This window comes from Notothenia rossii (assembly GCF_949606895.1).
Source record: "Notothenia rossii genome assembly, chromosome: 1".
Classification (NCBI taxonomy): domain Eukaryota; kingdom Metazoa; phylum Chordata; class Actinopteri; order Perciformes; family Nototheniidae; genus Notothenia; species Notothenia rossii.
In genome coordinates this window covers 7,471,803-7,480,393 of record NC_136912.1, presented here as the reverse complement: position 1 = coordinate 7,480,393, position 8,591 = coordinate 7,471,803, and the positions used below count along the sequence as shown (strand labels likewise).

Below are 8,591 nucleotides of genomic sequence, written 5' to 3'. Positions count from 1 at the left end.
AGTGCTGGTTCGGGGCCAGAGTCTGTCTGTACGCTGATTAATGGTTAATGTGGGAAGTAGTGGAGTACAAATACTTCATTTCTGTACTTAAGTACATTTTTCTGGTATCAGTACTACTTATTTTACTGACGACTTTTTACTTTGATTTCTTACATTTTGAACACAAATACCTGTACTTTCTACTTCTTACATTTTAAACACAAATATCTGTACTTTCTACTTCTTACATGTTGAACACAAATACCTGTACTTTCTACTTCTCACATGTTGAACTCAAATACCTGTACTTTCTACTTCTCTCATTTTCCAAACAGGCTGGTTCCTTTAGTCTGAATGTGTGTTTGGTGGCGTGATCAGTATTATTTAGAGTCATTGCGTGCCTATTGATTTGAACACGATCCGTGTATCCATCATTTCCTGGTCTTCTCTAAAGAAGAGGGACCAATGAAAACGTTGTCATGTCGCCGTTGATTACCATGGAAACATTCATTAGCTAACAATGACATTATTGTTCTATTAATATAAAGGGAGGTCAGGTACTCTTTAAAACAGCTGCTAGTTATGGGTACTTTTTACTGAAGTACATTTCAAAGCCTCTTTACTTTGACTTGAGTAAAGAAGTTTAGTCAGTACTTCTACTTTCACCAGAGTATTTTTAAACACGAGTATCTTTACTTCTACTTGAGTAAAGGGTGTGTGTACTTTTGCCATCTCTGGTGAAGACTTGGAGTGAAAGTCTTCCTCGTCTGGAGGTGCTTCCTCTCTCAGAGACTTGAAAGCTCCTTGGCCTCAGATGAACACAACAATGTGAGGAATTCTCCGTCTGTCACCTCAGATCACATCGCTGTGTCAGTCTGGGTCACAGCGCTGCAGCTCAACGCCTTCCCTCCAATCTGATTGATTAGAATAAAATGCATCTACGATAAGGGTTTCCTACATAAAACCGTAGTCCATATATAAATCTGATGTCACCCACTGTTTGTGGCTAAAGCTTAAAGTTTGGCATTTTGGATGATGCCATGTTGGTATTTGGAACCATGAGACACAGAAGATTAACTAAACATTGAACACATTTTTTTTTTTAGGTGACCAGAATATTGCTATTCATTAATTTAGACTCCAAAACAAAATGGATAATGGATATGAATAACTGAGGCAATAAATCAAGTGAGAAGAAGTACAGACATTTTCTCATAGACTTCTATGTAATCGGCATTAGTTTTCAGACGAGTAAGTTGCCTCTTCCTACGGTACGTAATGATGACAGTCGCCCTCATTTTGGACCCATTGTCTGTTAGAATTGTAATTTAAAAAGCCACTACCCAGATGTGAACTTTTGTTCCCCAACATTTAGTCAACAAGACATTTCTATATACAAGAACGATGAAAAAGGAAAACTGCCTGTCAGTCCAAAACAGTTCTCTTTGGTATAGATGTATTTTTCTCAAATAATCTAAATGTCTTCAGTTGTTTTGTAATCAGAAATACAGACTTCAAGAGCTCTTTTAGTTTGCCATGTTTCGGTCTTTCTTCTTCACAGGCAGGTCAACATATGCAGTATATTCAATTCATAAACAGGCTCACTTTTCACCACAAAGCGTTCCCTACCCTTTGGCAGCCGTGGGTTGCAAATATTGCATTTATATGTTTCATATTTTCAGATATTTGGCAGCAAACAAGGTGTACATTGTGCCTGAGAACATACACCTAGACGCTTTGTAACTTACATGTTTTACAGAGTTTTGTTGAATGAAAATAACCGACCACAACTTGAGCCCTGGGACAATTTCACCAAAAAAAAGAGAAAAACTTTAGCGTACAATATGTCAACTTAAAAATCGCTCATAAACGCTGAAAACTAAGCAGCTGGAAGCGAACCCACATGAAACATAACCCGTCTCAGTTTACTCTGTAAAAACACTCACTTCTGTTCCGCCTATTGTTTGTCTCCTTCACCTTCGCCCGGCTAATCCTGCCCCGCCTCCTGTCCTCATGTCCTCATGTCAGACTGTTGCCTGACGGCCTCGCCCACCTTTCTTTTCTGGTGCTGATGAACTTTTCAACCCTTCAACTCTGCCCTCGTCCTCTGGGACAGAAGGCCCGAAGCGCTTCACGTATTTTCTGTCTGCGTGTGACCTTTAAAAAAAAAGAAGAAGTCTGGTGGTGGGAAGTAGTGGAGTACAAATACTTCGTTACTGTACTTAAGTAAATTCTTCTGGTATCAGTACTTTAGTCCACTACTTATTTTTCTGAGGACTTTTTACTTTGACTTCTTACATGTTGAACACAAATACCTGAACTTTCTACTTCTTACATGTTGAACACAAATACCTGAACTTTCTACTTCTTACATGTTGAACCCAAATACCTGTACTTTCTACTTCTTACATGTTGAACACAAATACCTGTACTTTCTACTGCTCACATTTTCCAAACAGACTGGTTCCTTTAGTTTGAATGTGTGTTTGGACGCGTGATCATTATTATTTAGATTCATTGCGTACCTATTGATTTGAACACGATCCGTGTATCCATCATTTCCTGGTCTTCTCTAAAGAAGAGGGACCAATGAAAACATTGTCATGTTGCCGTTGGTCACCATGGAAACATTCATTAGCTAACAATGACATTATTGTTCTATTCATATAAAGGGAGGTCAGGTACTCTTTAAAACATCTGCTAGTTATGGGTACTTTTTACTGAAGTACATTTCAAAGCCTCTTTACTTTTACTTGAGTAAATAAGTTTAGTCAGTACTTCTACTTTTACCAGAGTATTTTTAAACACGAGTATCTGTACTTCTACTTGAGTAAAGGATGTGTGGACTTTTGCCATCTCTGCTGTCCTCTCACATGCGTCCCAACACGCCGTCGTGTCACCTCTTGCCCCCTGAGAGTCCTGCGGCCATGTTGGATTTACCTCTTGGTCCTGACGAGGGCACCGACAGATGCTCTCTTCCTCCGTCATCGACGAGTCTGCACACACAAGACGAAGCAGAGAGAGTTCAACCATCTGTCGGCTGTAAATACACATTCCAGGCACGTGCACTGACAAGACATCTGTCATCCACAACCCCAGTGTGGACTGGACTGGAGAGCATCTGATTTAATAAAGTCAATCGAGGAAAACTAGTTGTGTTTACCTGGAGCTTCACATGGGTTTCCCTTATACATTCAGGATATAAATGCCTCATACAGATGGATAATTAAACACTGTACACCAGAAAAGAAGAAGGCAAGTGATTTACTTACATATGTTATCATAAATGCTGCAAAAGCTTTTCTTGTGTATTCATACAATCGTGCTAATTAGAGTAAACTGTGCAAACAAATGTTATAATTATTAAAAAGTCCAATTAAAGAGTCCTAGTCATTTTCATGAACTTCACATTTTATTTTTCTCCATGAATTTCTAAAACACCCTGACAAGAAGGACTTTGACGAGAAAAATATTGCAACACTTCCTGCAGAAGATCTTCAGACTTAATCAGCAGATCTCGTCCAAAAACACAAGTCGGCCATGACACCTCAGCGTGGGTCAAATAGCGGTTACTTTCCCCGACATGTCACATGACCCAGTCAGCTCTTTGAGAATCTGAGGAAGTCTGCTGGATTGTGGCGGTGTGTGTGTGTGTGTGTGTGTGTGTGTGGGTGTGTGGCGGTGTGTGTGTGTGTGTGTGTGGGTCTGTGTGTGTGTGTGTGTGTGTGTGTGTGTGTGTGTGTCTGTGTGTGTGTGTCTGTGTGTGTGTGTGTGGGTGTGGGTGTGTCTGCGACGGAGACCTGGCGCCACTTTGTCCGCCAAACTTCAAGTCACCTCCTCAGGCTGCTCGCTCCTTTATGTCGCTTTTATTTTGTCTTTCTTCTCCGCCAATAATCGAGCCAAAGCCCCGAGGCGCTAAAACACAGAGAGAAAAAGAGGCGAAAGTAAGGGACTCAGGAGGACAAATAAGAGAGAAGAGAGAAAGAGAAAGAAAGAGGTGAAATTCAAAACGTGGAATTAGTGTGACTCAAATTGGGGTTAGATGTCAGAAGAGAAACAACATGGCCGCCAGCGAGAGCATTTACAGTCCCTCTGTTTACAAAGATGTCCTTTAAGCTCTTACTGTACGAAAACTGTGTTACATGAAGACACACAATGAGGCAAAGGTGCACACACACACACGCACGCACGCACACACACAAACACATACCATGTATACATCACTTCAGGGGACATTACATTGACTTACATGCATTTCCTGGAGACTTATCCTAACCATGACCATAACCAAATCTTCACCCTCAAATGAATGATTCCCTCCATTTTGTCCCCATAAGGGAGGCGAGTCCCCACACGTGACTGTGTAAACAGATTTAGGTCCCCACAAGTATAGTAATGCTAGCCACACACACACACACACACACACACACACACACACACACACACACACACACACACACACACACACACTCCATGTACTTGTTCACATAACCTCACAACCAGCACAATCACAGAGAACAGGTTACGAGCAAGAAATGAACCCCGTTTAAAGGAGGCCAGATCGATGGATGTGTCCTATGCATACTTGTCAACCCTCCCGATTTTCGCGGGAGACTCCCGATTTCATTGCCCTCTTCCGGTTTCCTCCCGGGGTCATATTTCTCCCGATTTCTGACAAAATCAGATTTACACACGACTGTTTCCACTCGGACTTTAATACAGCTACACCATTGTTTGGTTTCCATGGTAACACTTCTCTTTAGTAGCGTGCGCAACTCAAAGTCTGAGAGGGTGAGGCAGATATTCACAGAAAACAGAACAAGAATCGACAACTACTCTACTCTCTGCTCACTCCTTTCCTGTAAAATACAGGTCCAGCCCACACATATGCTCCATCAAGGACGGTGCTACAGGCCTCAAGGCAGTGCACTTACAACTACAATAAGTACCCCAATTTTGCATTTTGAAATGCTCCCGATTTCTGAGGTCTAACGGTTGGCAAGTATGGTCCTACGATGAGATTCGTGTTTGTTTATATTTAAAACATCTTCAGCAAGTGTAAACAAAAACAGCAATACGGGATGAGAATTGCGTTTTAGCAGCCTTTATTTGATCAAAAAAGTATCTTTTAGCAAGTTTTGTTTGAGTCTGTAAGGAGGCAGAAAGCCACTCATCCTCATCAGCATAACACACAGAAAGAATCTCACACACGCTCCATGTATCTGTTCACACATCCTCACAACCAGCACAATCACAGAGAACAGGTTACGAGCAAGAAATTAACCCTGTTTAATGGAGGCCAGATTGATGGATGAAAAGAGGAGAAGAAGAAAGGATGGAGGCTGGGGGAGGCGGGGGCGATGTATGATCTCACTGCTCATCCTAATGAATACATAGAGCCGAGCATTATGGCGGTGGCGTCGCGGGGTCTTTGTTCTTCCCTCAGACAGGCGACAGTGAAAGCAATCTGTCCTCCTGTAGCGGAGCTCCTCCGGCAGCCGGGCCCTGATAAGGAGACCCCTAACCCTCCCTGCTAGTGTCTGGTCCAGCGGGCTAAGCTTCGCCTTTCTAATCCCCTCTGAAAAAGAAAAAGCTTTGATTATTTGCTGACCAATAAAGCCCAAACTGAGCGGCGGAGGTGGCGTTTGGTTCTGGGGCCGCGGAGAAAGGTGGAGGCCTTGATTGGCACGTTTATTGGACGGCGTTTATCAGTTCAGACATCGCTTAATAACGTCCGCAGGATCAAGTGAAAGGGGTTTGTGCTTTATTGTGTAGCTGTTTCTCATTACCTTTTCTCTTTCTCCTGTTTTATCAGCGTAAAACAACTACTTAGTGAAAGGAGCTAATCTGGCGGTGTGGAGAGGCTCGGGTTCAAAAGGCCTAAAGGTGTCAATGTGTTTCATTGCTATTACTGTAACGGTCTTTTTTTTTTAACTTATTCTTTATTAGTTATTTTCTCACATTCCCCTGTACATCCATTAGTACTCCAATTTAGATGAACAGTTTCTTTAACAAGGGGTCACAGCATGTAGAAAGTCTCAAATCCAAGAAATTCAACATGTGAATATGAAAATTAAAACGTATAGAAATCAAATCAATAATAACACTGGGAACGTAAATAACAGGTATGAGAAAAATAAAATTACAGTTGGGTTATATATATAAGGTCATCCTACATATTACAATAATACAGCTCAATATAATTAGGGAAAATATCCATGTACCAGAATATTTCAAAAAATTCCTAATTTTTAAGAAATATATTATTTTGGGTGTGTCACACAGTCCGGTTCCTAATGCAGCTTTATAATCCCTCCATTATGAATCCCAGTGTAATGGTCTTTTTATGTTATTATCATTATTGTTTTGTCATCTTTTTAGTTTTTTTTATACTTTGTTTTTATTGAAAATAATTGCACTGAATTCCAAACGTACATACTGTTATTTCACTTTGACTTACAAATAAAATAAAAAAATTTGCATCCACATATTTAGGCCCAACGGGCAACTCAAAAATGAAATGAAAATGAAAATAAAAAACGACTGTCCAAAGGAGCCCTTGACAGGAGTTTAAATCTCAATGGTTTCCTGGATTATCTTGTCCAGTGTGTTTGTCTTCTTCTCTATATCATGTCCATCCTTTGTGCTGGTCTTCCATTTTTGATAGTCTCAACCGATGTGTCAGTTTTTCCATTATGTAGATTTCCTCTACTATCTCCATCCATTGTCCTTGGGTATCCACATGCCCCCATTTCCTTGTGATCTTGCCGGCTATCAACAACACTTTAACTAAACATCTATCTCTTCTTGGTTGTATATCATTTTCCGTACAATTACCCAAATAAAGAATCATAAAACTCTTGGGGAAATCATATCCGATTATCTTTAGTACTACTTTGTGAACCATTCCCCAAAACATTGTTATGTTGTGACATTTCCAAAATACATGTGAGTGATCTGCTTCTGCTGTTCCACGTTCCCTCCAGCATGGTAACTTTACATTTGAGTATCTGTTTTTGACCTTGGGCGTTATAAAAAAAACGGATCACATCTTTTTTGATTTATATACCTGCATGTCTGTGTTTTCTCCTGTTAATGTGTTTTGTGTGGGAAAAACCAATAAATAAAGTGTTCAAATTTTTTTTTAAACGGCCCGAAAGGTGCCACTCTGCTGCAGGTACACTGTCCGGTCCCGTTCTCAAGCACAAAGGCCTAATTATGGCACATACAAACCCCCCTTCGGACCCTGTGACTCCCTAAAAACCCTCCATAATGCAAATGAACCACGTAGGTTTGGGCGAGATAGCAGCCGCGCTATAAGCTATGCAAAAATATTCATATTTCCAAGCTGGAGAATGAGAACAAAAATAATAAGATATGAACAATTATTATATTTCGCTTTGCTGGCTGTATATTAAGGCTGTCTGGAGTGTGCTGAGGATTTGTTTCCGTCTATCACCTTTCCCCCCCTTCTTCTTCCCCGCATCATCTTCCTCTAATTAAAGTGTTTGTTGTCACCCTCAGATCCGGGGTGTGAAATCAAGTTAGCAGTTTATGTAAGAGCCGTGGTGGAAATCAAACACTTTGTTATTCAGAAAGACAGCGACTTCAATCACTCCGAGCTGGGATATATGTTCCCATTGTTGACTTTGCTATCTGCATGCTAAGCCAATTTTCTACTTAAGTCTCCCAGCTTCAAAAAAATGTTATTTGGTTCCCTATGTGGTCTTAATTCTTACCCCTCGCTGATAAGCACAGCCGTGGCAGGCCCGAGAAAATATAGGCCCAATTATAGAGGACTTTAAATTCCAAATCGTTGTTGGGAGAATGGGAAAATTATTTTAATGGAAAACTAGAAGACAAGATGTATTTTGAGGTCCGATAGTCCATTACACAAGCCGACCCCCCAACCCAACAACCCCCTAAAGGGACTCCTCTAATGCTTTAACCAAAAGAGCTGCAATTAGAATCATTGATTCTCCCCAAAGAGTCATTTCATTCACCGTTAACATTACTTTAATACATATACACCCTGCAGCTATGTTGTTAGGTTGATGTCAGAGTGTTGGTACCGCACACACTGCTGATATGTGGATGTGTCACAGGTTTACCATGTTTGTTTAGCGTGTAAGCATGCTAAGATTTGGTAAATGATTCTAAAAGCACTGTAGCATAGAGCTGAGGCTGATGGGAATGTCATTGGCTTAACAAGAAGTTTGTGAACTGATGATGATGTAAAGACAGAGTTATTAAGATTCATCCTCAGGGTGCCGTGAATGTGGGAACCAACTTTCATCGAATGGCATCCAACAAAAGAAAAAACGAACGGCAGTTGAGGACGTGCATCTTCTAAAAACCATGAAATGAAATGTAATGCCACATATAGGCTTCATCCTTTGAGATATTTTACAGAATATGAGAACACTTTGAACTGCCGGTAGGGCTTTGAAATGTCATGAGATCACCAAAATTATTGAGGTACATAATTTAGTTGCGATCAATATCTGCATCCAATTTCATTCCAATCCATTGAATTGAAAAGCCAAATATGTCAAGCTGCTGGTCGCACTAAAAGTCAGTCAGCAGGGTGTTCTCATCACAAGGCCATCAAA

The 8,591-nt window shown here is 40.7% G+C and overlaps 1 long non-coding RNA gene across 2 annotated transcripts; it reads right to left on the bottom strand.

The window, feature by feature from the left end:
• Positions 1-702: 702 nt before the first annotated feature.
• LOC307013255 lies at positions 703-4,828 on the bottom strand. 2 transcript variants are annotated; one of them, XR_013800905.1, is made up of 5 exons: positions 4,459-4,828; positions 3,814-3,894; positions 2,920-2,975; positions 1,728-2,136; positions 703-893 (listed from the first exon to the last, which is right to left on the bottom strand). It is a non-coding gene; the product is annotated as an uncharacterized lncRNA (long non-coding RNA). The 2 variants fall into 2 exon arrangements; XR_013800904.1 differs by having other exon boundaries at positions 703-2,136.
• Positions 4,829-8,591: the final 3,763 nt, after the last annotated feature.